General features: G+C 40.6%; 1 protein-coding gene across 1 annotated transcript in view; it reads left to right on the top strand.

Annotated features, from left to right (window-relative positions):
* LOC139913931 (ankyrin repeat domain-containing protein SOWAHC-like) overlaps window positions 1-16,778 on the top strand; it is a 469,713-nt gene that overhangs the window by 288,966 nt on the left and 163,969 nt on the right. The gene's annotated exons all lie outside the window — the stretch shown is intronic.

Raw genomic sequence — 16,778 nt, 5'->3', positions numbered from 1 at the left:
TACAAACATTTCTCAGAGGCAGAGCTGCTCTGGAGGCAGAAATAATCTCATTGGTTGAGTTAAACCACAGTTTTTCTGCCCAAGTAACATTAGACTGAAGCCCAATGAAAAAGGCCAGAGGTAAGAGAGGAGGAAGCTAATATTATGAAGCCTGGAGGTACTAACTGAAAAAATACAATCTAATCTAAGCATTGGCGATTTTAGACTCTTTTTAGGGGTGCTCAAGCAGACCTAAATTTCATCTCAGCACCCCTAAAAAATAATAATAATTAAGCCCGACCGACCTGCCGGTACCGGGTCCACGGCGCAGTCCGTGTTTGACGAGCTCTCGCAAGCTCAATTTTTAAGCTAGAGCGGAGCTTCCGGTATCTAGACGAATATGTAGGTACCAGCCATGCATGTCTGACATATGTCAACTACATAGGGCATATGAGCTCCTGGTCCTAAAGACCGAGTGTTCTGCATGCAGTGAAAAGATGTTATTCTCGCCTTTTTTTCTTTCCCTATTTCTGCACACTGTGGTACCTAAACAGTCATGGAATTGTAGAAATTGGCTATGGCTACAAAGCTGAGACTCATGTAAATACAAAGAGCCCAGTTGCATTCATGTGTGATGAAATATGGCCTCATAGTAACCATTTCAATGTGATGACAGCATTTTTAAAAACTTGACCTTACTGTATAAAATGACCTATTGTGAGCTCTAGGATAATCACAGCCTCATGAAACTCTAGACCCAGAATCTAGACACCTAGACCATTCAGAAAATGTATGGGATGTCCAAGTACATTGAAGATAAATGGGTTTTTCTGAGCCATTTTCAGAAAATAGTGTTTGTCATTCAATCGTCAAAATTGTCAAAATCGCAGAGAGAGAGCAAGAACCAGGTGAGAAAGTGGACAGGTAGTCAAGACCACATAGTTATAATGCCAAGGCAGCTTCTGTTTTGCCCACATTCATTCATTGCTTGATGATATGGTGGACTGTCCCCATGTGGTTCAGAGACTGAAACAATGTTTTGTACATTTCTCCTCATATCTGCTTTGCTATAACTTGATCTTTTACTTACTTTGGAAAGTTCTGGTCATTATGATCGAGTCTTTGCCTCAGCTTTTATTAACTAACTGAGGGTCCTCTCTAAAACAGGTGTATTATATTGAAATCTGTGATTGTTCATTCTGAACCATTATTATTATACACTACAATAGACCACCAACCTACTAATTATCGTAGGTTGCTTCTGAAGGTAACACTGTGTACCTAACTGAATTGAGGTTTGCCAAAGTGAAAGGGGTTGAATACTTTTGCAAACAGCATATTCAATTTTTAATTTTCTTAAAAAATATTTTGTGGTGTAAAACTCATGTTACTTTACTTACTAGTAATTCATTAAAAGTATTATTGTTCTATATCATATATAGAAAAATATGAATGTATTAATTGTTATCCAGTGAAATGAGTGATTTAGCAGGGGGGTTGAACACTTTTGCAAGGCACTGTATGCATGTCACATTCTCATTAGGGGCTGAGGCCCCCTAAAGGTCTGATCCTAGAATCGCCCCTGAATCTAAGTTATCTAGGTTGGCTAGTTAGCCTAGCTGACCCTCCAAGTTCAAATTAGCCATACTAGCCTATAGCTATCTAGATAAGCTAGTTAGCTAGCCTGCTGACCTCCTGTGGTGATGAATGAATGAAAGTCATCGCCATTTATATTTTTTATTCATAATTTGACCAGAGTTCCTTGTGTGCCATTCAAGTTTGCCAGTTAGCTAATTTGCACTTGAAAAACACTGTGGTTCTTTGGCTCATTGACGATTAAATCAATTAGATTGTTTCTGTCTCCAGAGCCGCTCTGCCACTGAGAAATGTTTGTATAGCCTAATCAAAACCCCAACTTCTCTAATATATGGCTGTGCTTTGGATTTTTTTTGTCAACATGCACAAATTACAGGTGTTGTCAATATAACAATAGGTAGGTAGGTAGATACTTTATTAATCCCCAAGGGGAAATTAGCTTGTCTCACAGCAACACACAGTAGACATGAAGGACAGACTTAAGTAAATAAAGAACATATCACTCCATTAATTAAAGAATTACATAAAAATTAGAGAAAAAGCGACTGTGTTTACCTGACATTACCTTCAGTAAGGCCCTTCTACCTTACGAGAGAATTCCGCCAAATATTCATAACTGTGGTTTACATTCATCCCAAAGCTGATGTTAAGTCTTTTGCTGATGCGTCACAGACACTTCAGACCATCTCCCCTGATGCCCCTGAGTTTTATTGTAACCACTGCAACTGTAAGAAAAACAGTTTTTATCAATATATTTCTCGTCCTCCTCGTGGTGAAAGGACCTTGGATCTCTGCTATGGCTCCGTTAAGGGAGCTTACAGATCCATGGCAGGTCCTCTGCTCGGATTCACGGCCCACAACACAACACAGTGCACCTGCTTCCTGTATACAGGACTGTGCTGAAGAGGGGGAATAAGGCACCGAAGCGTCAAGTCGGTGTTTGGACCGATGACAGTTCTCTTGCTCTGCAGGGGGGCCTCGACTGCGCGGACTGGTCATTTCAGGACTCTTCAGGCTGTATTGACGAACTGACGTGGTCTGCAGTTCCTCCTAAAGATGTGAAACCATGGCTCTCTAGACAATTGAAAAGTCTGCTTTGTAGGAAGAAGGCTGCTTTTATTAATGGTGATGCAAATGCTTTTAAGGAAGGTAGAAGAGAGGTCAGAGCAGAGATCAGCAAAGCCGAACTTGGGTATGAGAATAAGATTGAGTCTAAACTGGGAAGCAATAATATGAAGGCTGAATTCTATGACAGGCTCATATGATAGGGGATATAGCAAAATCTCTCTTGATGGTTTTACATCTAATAAACAGATGGCTGATAATCTGAATAGTTTTTACCTGAGATTGAGTTACTTGAGATACCTGAGATGCTTGAGATACCTGAGATACTTGAGATACTTGGTCAAGTTCTTAGGACCTGTGCTGAACAGCTCAGTGGCATTTTCTAATTTATTTTCATGCAATCCCTCCAATTGCAAATAGTGCCAAAGGTCTAGAAGCATGCCTCTATTTTTCAAAAAAAGAAAAATACAAAAGCTCTTGATGATTTCAGGCCAGTAGCTCTAACTTCATTAGTGATGAAAGCTTTTGGACAACTGGTCACAAGAGACGTCTTGAGGCAGGTGGAAGGTCAACTGGATCCTTTACAGTTTGCTGGAGTCCTGGAGGCCAGAGGGAGTCACGCAATGCTCTTATTCGTTAACTTTGTTCCACGTTTAACACATCCAAGCACATGTACTTGCTGAGAAACTCCTCTCTAATTTTAAATTAGACCTAACCGTCATTGGTTGGATAATGAATTTCCTGACAAACAGGACACAGTGTGCGAGGGTTAACAGTGTCCTTTCCTCCAAGCGTTATTCCTCCACTGGATCTCTTCAGGGGCACGTTCTCTCTGGTCCCTTCCCTACATTTTATATACAAATGATTGCCAGAGTAATTATGTTAACAGGCATATTATTAAATTGGCAGATGATTCTGTCATTGTTAGCCTCCTACATGAAGATGAGTCAGAACACAGACCTGTGGTAGACGACTTTGTGTCTCGGTGTAAGGTATCTAAGGACAAATGTTTGCAGAACCAAAGTCATGGTTACAGATTTACGTTTCAGATCATCTTTACCAACACTGTAATACTGACACCATCTATAAGAGGGTTCAGCAATGCATGTTCTTTTTAAGAAAAATTAAATCTTAAATTTGAATGACATTCAATTTTAGTCTTTTAAAAAACACTGCGTACCAGAGATTCTTTTGTGCCAGTGGCCATTAACAGACTAAATCTTCTAATGAAATGAGTAGCTGTACTATCAAGGTATTGCATTTCGATGGTGTTGTACATTGTTTTTATCATTTGTTCTGCCTGTTTGCACATTACTGCTTACTTGCTCTGTAGCATTTTAGTATGGTAGGTGTGTAATCCTAAATCTTTGTGGCTTCATTTATTGGTTCTTACTATTGTTCGTATTATATGTGGTCGTTATGTATTTTTCTGTCTGCGAACCAAATTTCCCTCAGGACAATAAAGTTTAAGTTGAATAAATATAATAAATAAATACATAATAAGTATATAATAAAAAAGAAAGAAAATAATTGTTAGTTTGTCTGTATGTCTGTCAGCAGGATATCTCAAAAACATGAACGGATTTCCATGAAATTTGATGGACAGATATGCATTGGGCCTAGGTACAATTGATTAGATTTTGGTGGTGATCTTGGATTTCCCCAATTAGACAATGAAACTAGAGACTAGAGAGACTTGACTCCAAATCCTAAGGGTATGTCTGCAGGGTCAAGAAATCAATTTAACTACTGTAATTTAAGTGATAGGAATGATGTGTTTGGGTGTAACAGCAAGCTGTAGGATTGTTCAGCATTGGCAGCGATTTGCCTTCTAGTTCACAATAGGACATTCAAAAAATAAGTGCAAGGTGGTCTCTCTGTTGGCAAGGCAAAAGACAGAGATATTGCTTAGCCTATATCTTTACATGTAGAAATAGTAGAATTCAATGGGTATAAATTGTGTAAGATCTTCCAATGTACAGTAATGTTTGGAATGCAGTACTTGTATGAAAGCATCTTAGATTTCTTCCAGTTGAACTCAAAAGATCAATGAATTCCAATGAATCCCCAAGAGAAGCACATAATCTTTCCTTGCATGAATGACATCTATATTGTGTGTCTGTATGGGTGATAAAACAAATACTAGCTCCTGTTTCAACACAATAACGGAAACACTACGGAAAGATACTGTGCTTGACTGCCACATTAATACCACCCCATCTGCCTGCGAGGAGAAAGATGTGAGACAGTAATGTTGATTGATGGCCACTGTCCTTGTCAGACAGACCTTAAAGAAACAAATATACAATACTGGCTTCTGCCTGATACATTCAGGGGGCTGCATTACACTGGTTCCTAACACACTGCTAGTGTGAACGTCCGACGATATCGCTTGGAAAGTGTCGCTGAGGTACAAAGCGGGATCCAGTCAGCTTACAGTGTGGACGTTAAAGTGGTAATCCAAAATGTCCTTGTTTTCGTTTTTATTTTGTGGCCACCTTTGTTGCTACGCGTTCATTGCTGTGGTGCTTTCTTATTTTGTCTCCATCTTTGGTGCTCAGTGCTCATTGCTGTGGTGTTTTTGCACTGCACTTCCCAGAGATCACCTGTCAATCAAACAGTGTGGGCGGAGCTTGGATTTTCTGTTGATGCATTTTGAGTTCAGCCATGGTGGTTATCGCTGCTCATGCTAACTACCCAGTTCTTCTTCTGTTTATTCCAAACAAACCGGAAACATAAAACACATCACTTCCTGTGCAGCAGAGGATTTTTCCCAGGAAAGAGCTACCAGACACCAGGTGTTTAGAACAGCAAATGGAAAAGCTTTCATGAACTGGATGTAGGTTGAATGACTATTGCTATCACGCTCAATCAGCAATAGAGAGTAGCAAAACAGCAATATCAATCAATCTGTGATAGACTAGCAATGATTATTACTTCAACTATATTTTGCACTTTTCTCTCATGTCTTCCTATTTTTACTGAATGAGTATCTAAACCATAATTGTAAAAACTTTGGATGGTTTGTAAAATGCAGTCTAATCCTCTAAAAATGTATTTATTTTTATATATATATTTATTTAATAAGTTCTGACAACTGTACCAATTCTGACTTAATTTACAGTAGGCCCACCTGCAAGTTATCATACTAAGCACTTTACCAAACAGTAGCTAATCTACAGGTTCATTCATTGTAAGGTCAGGGAATGCAGGGATGCAGGAAGTACAAGTCCAATTTTCCACCAATAGCCACAGAAGCAGGGTTTAGTTGTGAAATGAAATAGACAAGGTGACCAGAAGGACTCGTCTCGCTGTGTTCGCCGTCAGTGTGTTTGCTTCATGGAAACTACTGGCTGCGATTTACTTTTTTGCACCGTTCTGCTGTTCGCTCGCTCTTGCACGTTAGGAACCGTTGTGACTGCCTAGACATGACAAATAGAAAAGCGCGTGTGTGTTGTCTCGGTCACTCTGACAGGCGAGGCGTTGATTAGGACACACATTGTGCCACTGTGTAGCAATTAGCACATGCTCCAAATTGTTAATTAGTCTGCTTTGGACCCCTTCTGAGCTACATTCCACTGTCTCTGTTAATTGTCCAAGGTATGCGGGGTACTGAGCTTTTTCACTGAAAGGCTGAATTCCCAGTTGACGCCTGCCTGTGAGTTGAGAAGAAAAAAAAAGGGGCAATCAATAAACTCCCAATACATTCAGCGCACCGGTCCTGCTGCAGAGGCAGACATGTATTGTTAGATGCCCTTCATGCACTCTATAAAGCAGTGCAGTCAGAATGGAAACTTAGCAATGATATACAGTTTGGAAACTATTGAGCAAATATTCGAGGCGGTGGTGGTGGAGCATCATAAATTGATGTACTGTATCACATCTCATTCTTTATACAGTAGCTTCATCTTGCTTTCAATTGATTTGAATAAAATACAGGTGCTGCATCTAAAACATGTCCTTAGATGACAGAATATGGGAGATTACAGTGTTACAATAGAATAATGTATCCATGTGCTGCTGCAAGTCTAACTCCTGTGTTAAGAAGGGAAGAGAGTAAAACTCACTGAAAGGCTCTTTACCCATGTTGTAGGGTTCAAATAAAAGCCTTAATTTGTTGGAGCGCTGTGGAAATGCCATTGGAAATTACTTAAAAAACTGCTCTTTTTTTATTGAATGGCAAATGGGCATTTATTAAACCATTTATTGATTTATTTCAGACCAGCTTACCCTGATGAAAACCTCCCCAAGTGAGCGAATGGAAGTCAACATTTAAGTATTCTTCAGCTTTTCATAGCTTGTTTTTGCGGCATTAAAGTCGCTGCTAGACTTTGAAATTGGATTACCATGGTATTTGCATGACTATAACTAGAGCCAGCATAATAGTGGCAGAAAGGAAGTCGTCTTATAGGATCAACAACTTAGTGAATTTCACAGCAAATGAAAAAAATACCACCAGTGCGGCTTTTTGTGCGATAAGGCGGCCTCTTTTACATTCTTTGGGGCTCTGGCAAAAACTGACAGAAACATAAGAGCTTGGTGTACTGCAGAGTCTTTAATGAAGTCAAATACCATGTAGGTAGTCACTGAAATCAGTAATATCTGAATATGTTTCCCAAGGGCCCAGTCTTTGATATTTACTCAAAAATCATTACTCTCCAAAATCCACCTTAGTAATTAAGAAGTTTGAGGGAGGTGGACTTGGATGAGATAGAGGTTCAGCATGTGAATGGATCAGGTATAATGGCTGAGAAGTGTTATGCATGCCAAGGGTGAGTACCAAGGCAACTTTACAAAACTCAATCCATAGACTGAAGTAGCATGGGAAAAAAATAGAAACCGGGCTTATTTCCATTCCACAGGTATGTCCACAATTGATTTCTACAACTCATGAGGGTATCCAAAGGTTCCAAAGTAAAGGTAAACACAATACTGGGATTGAATCAATATGGGTTTTTGAAGGCCGATACTGATACTTTTGGACTGAAGCAGCCAACAGCGGGCTATTTTGTGCCAATATTTCTTTTTCATATACCATTTTCATGCCAATGACTCAGTGTTTCCACACAGTATTTTATTCTTGTCAGGATGGAAAAGCCTCTGAAACAGCATTTAGACCATCATGAGATACTAAAACTCTCCATTGAAAGCCATACTAATGAAAATCTTTTAGGTGGGTTAGCAAGCAGGGCTAGTATGGCCCATTGGTCACCTTACCCAATATTTGACGAGAGGATTGGCACCAAAATCATCTCTGTGCCTCTGGTAGATGAGTGAGTGAGCATGCTAACACTTAAGCATATAGCTCAGTAACTGTAGGTGATTAGCATTGTCCTAAAAGTGAGAAAATGAGAACTTGTAGCAGCTCTAAGGCTGGATGGCTAGTTAATTTTAATGTAAACCTGCCAGGCTTGTTTAGAGGATTGCTAAAATAGACATAAAATTCAACAAAAAGAATGTACTTTCAATGGCAGAAGATCTCTCTTCCTGCGAGACTCTGAACATAACTGTTGTTTACATAGGAAGTGAGTGAAGTTAGCCAGATAGCTAAAGTTTTTTGCGCTGTATAAAAAGGTTTATCCTTATACTTGGTTAATGCTAACACACTGTATGCTAAAGCGTTAGCATGCGCACCCGACAGAGCTACCTACCAGAGACACAGAAATGATTTTGGTGCCAATGCCAAACTCCAAAAAGTCTGTGTAGTCCTTTCAGGCAGAGTGAGTCAGGTTTTACAGAGTAACACCTCAGAAACTGTTGAGTGAAAAAAAGAGAGCAGCCTCCATTATATCCGTGGTGGACAACATTGAGCATATATCTGTCTACTTCACCACACGCTATGAAAACTGTACGCTCTTTCCTCGACTGAGTTAGCTTAAAATCACCTTACTGGTGCTTTCAGCATCTTGCCTGCACACACACTACCTCTTAAAGACACTTTGTTCAGGTAAGTAAATTCAAATGATCCATAATTCTACATTCAAAATGAATAACTGTAATACAGTTTTGAAATAGAACTCTTTATATGTTGTTGGCCTTATTAAGTTACTTTTTCTAAGCCTACTACTATGAACGTGGAGGGGGAGGAGAGATGAGTGACTTCTGTTAAGCCATCTGTTTTGCTTCCTATTAAACTACCTGGTAGCCCACAGCAAAGGCGTAATATTCAACAGACTTTTGGCAGCATTTTGAATGTATTAAAGTATTTTTATTACCCTAATGCTAATATCAGTCTCAATTATACAGCCATAGTGGAAAAGAAGTGCATTTCACTTTGCTTGCATTAATAGTACAGTATGACTGTAGCCTACACTTGACTATGATTGCACTATTACTATTGTAATATTATTCACACCTAGCATGAGCGATAAATGCATGCTAGACATAGTTATGGAACCCCTATAGAGAGAGCGAGGCATCTTAAGCAACGCATGGTATTTTGGAGATAAGTAGAGGGAAGTCACAGATTGCGGATGATTGCTCTGTGTCAAAGCATGTGATTTCCAAAAATGCATTTAATCACACAGGGTCGTCTCGTGTTTTGATTCCTGTCGGGTAAGCACTTTCGCTCGGTAGATACGCATAAGGAAAGCCCATGCGCCCTCATTGCTGCCATTTTTCTCCCTAATGCATAATACAGTGCCTTTGTGTACATTAACGGCGTTGTGGAGGTGGCGAGCCGAGAATCAATGCAATCTCTTCCAGGTGTCACGGCGAAGCATCTTCTTCCTGCTTGACAGATGAGCAACGCTCTCATCCTCGGTCTTTACGTACTGCTGATTAGATCCTACGGCGTCCTGTGGGATCAGCGCCTGCATGATGATGCCGTCTATTTTAAGTCAGTTGAGGGAAAAAGGAGTACTCCGTTTTGTCCTCATTTTAAAGGTGAATTTTGCTCTCTTTTGCCTTTTTAGAGATGCGCAGAAGGGCAGAATGTGGCATCGTTACCTCGATAATTACAGGTAACCCCATTAACACCATCCTGGCTTCTAACCCATTATGCAGTTTTGTGAGCAGTTCAAGATGATGATGTCCTTTCATATTTTCTTTTCACATACCCATAAACCTTTCAGGCTCAAAGTGTAGTTAGTGAGGAAGAAGCAGAAAAATCCATGCTAATGCTTGTTTTTGAAAAAGCACTGTATTTTTTCCCTCCCTATTTTCTCACAGGTCAACTCTAATGGTTGTGATCAAATTATTTATATCTAATACATACGCTATAAAAATATAGAAAACTTTAAATGGCTCACAACCTCAAAGCTTCTCCACTGGCATAAAAGAGCATGATCTTTTTTCTGCAAAGTTCTTTATAGTTGAATACAACAGATGTTTCATGGGGGAATAGCAGCTTCTATAACAGCTTTGGCCGGACCTTTCGCTGACACAGCGCTAAAACAAAGTGAAACAAAGTGCTGGGAAGGGCATGGCTGTGTGAGACCAGTTAAATATTAATGTCTAGCATGCAAGACATCATAACAAACATAACATACGGTACACAACATTAAGAAATCGTATGGTATGTCTGTAGGACATTGCGTCAAACAATCATATTTGAATCCATTTATGCGACACAATTTCTGAACAACTGCACCACCTAAGATTATAGCTATATTCCACCCACTGGACCGCCATTAATCTAAATGAAGCATTATTTCTGTAAACACGGTCAGCCTAATGCAGGAGAGCGGCTCTATGTTCTCTCATTTTCTACCACTGATGCTGATTAGCAGTGAACAGAGCTGCGTCCCCGAGCGCTGAGGTGTGAATTAAGCAAATATTAAAGGCACCGCGATTCTAGAGTGCGGAGGAGCGAGAGAGAATAGCCTCAGAGGGCCGCAGCCAATCCACGGCTAATATACACATGTTTTCTGTGGAATAATCAATTCAGACCGGGAAGCTGTGCTGCCTCTGTGTGAATACACTCTTCCCCACTAATAAACTCTGGTCTCGCAGAGGGCTATAACAGTGTCTGGGTGTGCTTATATTGAGCACAAAATAACGGTAGCACTTACTCATAAGGCATTATAGGCCTCATAGGCGCACCTTGCGTTAGAGTCATTATACTCACTGCATTACATACAGTAATGTGCCATAATGTACATAATGGGATGCATGTCGTAATGCATTAGATTGCAGGTAAATGTCTGATTACAGTAAGAATCGTACACATGCTTAAAATGTAATAGTGAAGTACAAGTACAGGGCAACCAAAATAACCTGCAGTTTTAAGACTGTAAGGCTTTAATTAGTAACTCAATGTTGTGTCATAATGAAATTATCATGAACCTGTCCAGAAAATAAAAATAAAACCAAGAATTGTCCACATATCAGCTGCAGAGCCACCTTGACAACACCTCCTCTCTGTCTCCCATAAAGAGGCAGAGAGAGATGGCCTCCTCGTTTGGACGGAGATCTCTGGTAATCCGGCAGTATTAAAATGACCTGGAGGGAAGGAAGGCCATGATTGAATTTGTTAGTCGGAGACAGACCCTTTACATTTTGCGAGTAACCCAATTTTGCCCGTGTCTGCCGGGGCCGGTGCAACGCGCTCGCCTCCCTGCGCTCCCGCCATCCGGTGATCCGCCATAAATCATCGCCGCCGTTTCATCTGGCGACGGAGCGCGGCGGGGCGAAATATCATCCGCCGCTGACCCCATCGTCCTACATGCTATGGCTCCCATCAGAGCGAGAACCGGTCTCCCGTCTGTTGTTCTAGCCAGGCTGACACTGTTCTATATGAAGACCCGGGTCTAACAGGATTTGCAAGTAATTCTTAATGTTTCCCAGGAAGCATTTGATGGACAATGATGTGCAGGTGGCCTTGGAAACTGCTTTGACCTGATATCAGAAAGATATTTAGGTACTGATTTCACAAAATGATGCAGGCAGCAGCTACCAAGATGTCTCCACTTTAATTTTGGAGTTATATTTATATGGGTTTTCAGCCTCTTCAGAGTACTTAACAGTGCATTACCTTAAGACTTTAATTTGGTGCGTTCTGCACAATCGCAGTCTCTGTACTTTCAGGTGGTGTAGAGCATTTACTCACCAAATGATTTGAATTGATTGTAAAAGTCTGTAGACTGCTCAACAAACTGAAATATAGATCCTCTGGAAGCTTAAATGAAATCTCACTCAGATGGTTGACAAGCCTTTAAAGATTTTGTTAATATCTAGCCTCAGGATTGGCTCCAAGCCCAAAGATTTTTTTTTTAATATTCAGCTGCAATTAAGCGCTTCCACTTAATTAAGACGATTGGGGTGAAAATCCCACGTCATAGTTTCTTCAGTCATTTTCTTGACAGACCCTTGTCTTCAACATATGGTAACGGGACAGCTTTGTGCTCAATGACCATATTTGAAAGAAACTGCAAGATGTCCTGCGGTGTTTAAAACACCCTAACACTGAGAGGAGAGGGCTATAATTCCTTGGACCAGAGGAAAAACGGTGAACAATCATACAGTTGTGCCAAACCGATTCCCACATGTCTGTCATCAGAATGGATGTGAAGTTGGATGAGATCCATTGCAAAACAGCTTAGCACACAAGATGGCAGTACATCTGCTCAGTAGTCAGACAGGCACTTTCACCGGCATAATTACACTTCATCCCTCCCCCAACCAAAAAGAGACTTTTTTTTTTAGTCCCACCCCCCCCCCCCCCCTGCTCGCCCAATTTGCATTTGGCGATTGTATAGGTTTTAATTGAGTGGCATTAGTTAGATGTTGTTGTGACGAGACGATGAGAAAGTGAAATATTAAGAGAAACGAGCACATTAGAGAAGCCCAGCTGCTTCCCCCAGATGCCCACAGCTTACAGCATTAGTCCATCTCAGGATCACTGGGGTCCAGCTGGCCAGTCCATTACAGAGAAATGAAGCCCATAGAATGGACAGTGGAAGTCAACGGGAGTGGGTGAGATCAAAGTCCAATTTTGGTGCACCAAATTGCAGGCAACATATTTGTACAATTGAAGTCAACACAAATGAATGGATGGAACAGGCCAGCCACCATCTTTGGTGTACCTTTTGCAACACTGATTCCGTGAGTCTTATTCCTATGTCTCCAAACCAGTCAGTCTATAGAGGCTTTGCAGTTGTGTCACATATCTCCTAATAACCAGGTCTGACACCATCATGGTCCATTGGAGAATTGGCTGTGCATAAATAATGACTAAACCAGGCTAGATAAAGAGAGATACTTGAAAAAGATTGTTGTGGTGTGGGTGTAGGTCAATTGTTCTAAGTTACCAGTCTGACAAGGTACATTTGTTCACTGTTTGTTTACTGTGACACAGTAAACTGTCTTGTCTTTAGCTCTAGTCTCTACTCCAAAACTCTGAGCTGTAGCTTGAGAAGAGTCAGCTCAGTTAACCTGAACAAACTGTTAGCTAGCTAACTAGCTAGCAAGATTACTAGCCACTACAAACACTAGCTTTGTTAGCTCATGTGCAAACCAGGTGTATTTACAAGACAGTGATGGTTAGCTGACTAGATACTATGGTTAGCTAGCTAACAAGCTGTAAACACAAAATCAGTATCAGCGATGAAATGATCAGTTCCCAGTCAAAAACACCACAGAAATTAACCATGACTAATGAATTCTGTTTAGATGGCTCAGTTGTACGCTTAGAAACACAATCAGCTGCTCAGTCACTGTTGCCCAAGAGATGGACCTCCAATATGGCCGCCAGATGGGTGCATTACATCACCTGAAAGCCCTCTATACAGCTGAATGGTGGAGAAATTATAAGGTATTTCAATATCTTTGGATATGACAAATTAGATCTGGTGGCATGAAGGGTTCTGGTAGCAGATATTATTATTATTATTATTACCTTTATTTAAACTCGAGAAAATCATATCTGTGTTGCTGTATCCCAGAGACGTATACAAAGATCCGAACACACATACACACACACTTTCTCTGACTCATTAATAGCAGGCAGCCAGGTTTAGTCATTTTGTGGAGGCGCGTTTTGTGTGTGTAGAAGCCATAGCGCCAGGGGATCTAGAAATTCAGCTGGCATGTGTCCCATGATCCTCTGCTGCCATCACCTCTGAGTCACTCATTTACATGGACAACAACTGATGTAGAAACCTCCTGCGGGTCAGGTGCCTTCTGCCGCATCTGACGAGGAAACTATTGACGAGTCGAGGACAACTTTTTTCCAAGTAAAAAATGTGGAGGGGATTTCTGGAGGCCATTATCGGTACCTCGGCCGGTCTGCAGAGGGGAGCGTTCCTCGGCACTTAAACCGAATATATATCGGCTCGGAAGATTTCATATTCATCTATTACGGCGGCCTGCTACCCGGGGAGGGAATGCAATCAACTGGCTCCGCTGCTGAGGTATTTACCTGCATTTTAATTCCTGTTTGGGGAACGCACCGGCGAAGGTTTCTCGCCTCGGCTGGCCGCAGTGGGGTTTCGCGCGGCGTCTTGAAAACTCCTTACCACCACCCCCCCCACACACACACACACACACCCCCACCCCTCACACACACACGTACCCATCATCCCTGCCCGCTCCTATTTGGTGCGCTACCTTGTCACCGAGGCGATCGATACGCCTCGGTAATGGCTGCCTGGAGAGTGGTACACTTGAATGACAGTTCTGAGACCGCGGTTGAGTGATGGAGCGCTGTTGCCAGCTTAATTAACTTCCAGCCGAGTCTCCAGTATTCGCATTCAGCCGCCCTCCCCCCCGCCGCCGCCCCCCTTCCTCCTGCTACACCCCCCCACCCCATTACCCTAAGCATAAACAACATGCCAATTAAAAGGGGGCCTGCGCGTTCGTACTGCTTTGTTTGCACACAAGTTCCGAAATAAATATTCATTTCGACATCTATCAGGCTCGCTCGGTGGATAATATATTATGGATCAAACAATTTTGCTAATGAAAGAAAGTTTTCCCCCGTCTCATAAGAGCCATTTTGCGCATCAGCCTCTACTTATGGAAAGGTTCGCAAATGTCACAGGAGATTGTATGGAGACATCCACTGCGCCCCAGTAACTGCAGATTACTATTAAAGATTTCAATTTTCCCCCTGTCACTTCGGTTTTAAGTCAAAAGCTAATTTGCTTGGCTTGTTCCAAAAGGGATCAATACATTGAATGGTGAGAAGGGAGGTAGGAGGGGATTTCAAGGCAATTTTACTGAATACAGGACACTTAGAGTCTGTATGCAAATATCAGGGGAGGCCTTGTAACCACCGCGGCAGCACACTTTGCTATTCAGCTCAGAGGAGCCGCTTGTTTTCCCTTACTGAGCACAACAGCAATTCACAAAGCCTGAAAGAGTCACAGAATTTAGCTTAGCTGGCAGGCCAAACTGTTTGCAAATGCAATTCAATGTTTTAAAAGTTTCAAGTGCTAGATTGCCAGTATTGATTAACTCTAACTCGATAACTCCATTCGGCGCATTGTGAAACACCATACATCTGAATCTACACAAATGAAGGCACTGCAACTCTATGAGTCAATCTGCTATATATGAAAATGGGTTTTTGTATTGTAGTGCTAACAAAGCGATACTCTGCTGAAGTGTAATTTAATTAAATCTGAGCAAGATCCTACACAATACACAGAAATGTTTGCTGGTTCCATATGATCCAACTCAAACACACATACACAGACATACATTCATTCCCAACACATTCACACATACTGTAATACTGTACATGCAGCCATACAATCAAACCCAATGATGCCTACCGGGTTTTTTTTTCTTTCTTTTTTTTTTTTTTTTTTTTTTTTTTAGAAAATACTGTGATATTTTTATTAAAAATGTTGCAGAAAAAGTTTATACAGGTGTCCAGCCAGAAATATCTCTATCACTTAAGGCAAAACCGCAAACAAATATAAGACAAACTAAGGATTTTCAAACTCTACGTTAAAACCCTTGTTATCTTGACTGGTTTAGGGACCAATGGCAAGAATATATCTTTTATAGAATTTACAAATGTAGCTTAAAATCTTTTTGATGTATTTCCTTTTGAATTTTTTTTTTTTCGTTGTAATAGGATGCAGAACTGAAAAGAGGGTTAATGGTTACTTTTGTTGTACTTTTTATAATAATTAATATCATTAATATTTACACTCATTCACTTGCTTTTGTAACCCAAAATATCACAAGCCTGGCACAATACTTTACATATTGCTAGCATATGACAATTTGAAATATCTAACATATACTTCTTTACAAACATATCCAACTAATATTGATACCAAAAATTCACTGCCTTTTTATTTCTAAATAATACATTGCTGGTCACATTGTAAGCTCAGGCAGTGTTGAGATTGCAAGACATAAAAAGCCCACAAAGAAAACTATTGAAAGCATAACAAGATGATAGCGGGTGATGGGAATGGATCCAGTCAGTCCTCATTCTCAGACAAAGCAAATGTCTGAAAATGGAGAGTAAAGCGCTTCTCGGACATGCAATGTCTCAAGAGTGGACACAAAGGAACACACAAGACAGTATGTAATGGTTTGCCTATAGAGAATGGGATTGTGTTCGCATTTTGGTCATTTGGTGAAAAAATAATGAAACACAGGTTGTAATCGGAAAAGAATGAATCATGTCTGGTACTGATATATTTACACGCACCTCAACAGAAAGCACAAGCTGGAAGAAGAAAAAAAAAAAAAGGTTCCAACCAAAATGAAAACAATAATAGAAGAAGCTCTTTTAATATCTTGTTTTTTTGGGGTTTTTTTTAAATTTCCACTCACAACTGTATAGCTTTTTTTTTCTTATTTTTTTTTACAAAGTTTTCATAAATACATTTCAGGCTGGGGGAGTTTGAAATTCTGTGCCCAAGTCAGGTGTATAACACATGGAGGATCATGAAAGGATGGTGTGTCGCCGCTCAGACGTTGAATCGTTGCTTTTGAGCAACTGTTGCCACTGTTCTCCTACTATGTATTTATGGCACAAAAGCCTCTGAAAAGGCTTCTTTGTCAACACTGAAACCGTTCATATTGCATTCTAAGGATAGTAACAGTCATCCCCTGGTTGCCTGTTCTTTTGGTAAAACTCCTTTGAAACCTTCCGCGAAGCTTAGCTCCAAATACAGTATTACTATAGTAACATTCACTTTTAATATTTTCATGAGAAGTTCATATTCAATTTA

The sequence above is a fragment of the Centroberyx gerrardi genome, chromosome 21 (assembly GCF_048128805.1).
Source record: "Centroberyx gerrardi isolate f3 chromosome 21, fCenGer3.hap1.cur.20231027, whole genome shotgun sequence".
Lineage (NCBI taxonomy): Eukaryota > Metazoa > Chordata > Actinopteri > Beryciformes > Berycidae > Centroberyx > Centroberyx gerrardi.
Note: the sequence above shows the minus strand (reverse complement) of the source record. Positions and strands in the feature narration are given on the sequence as shown.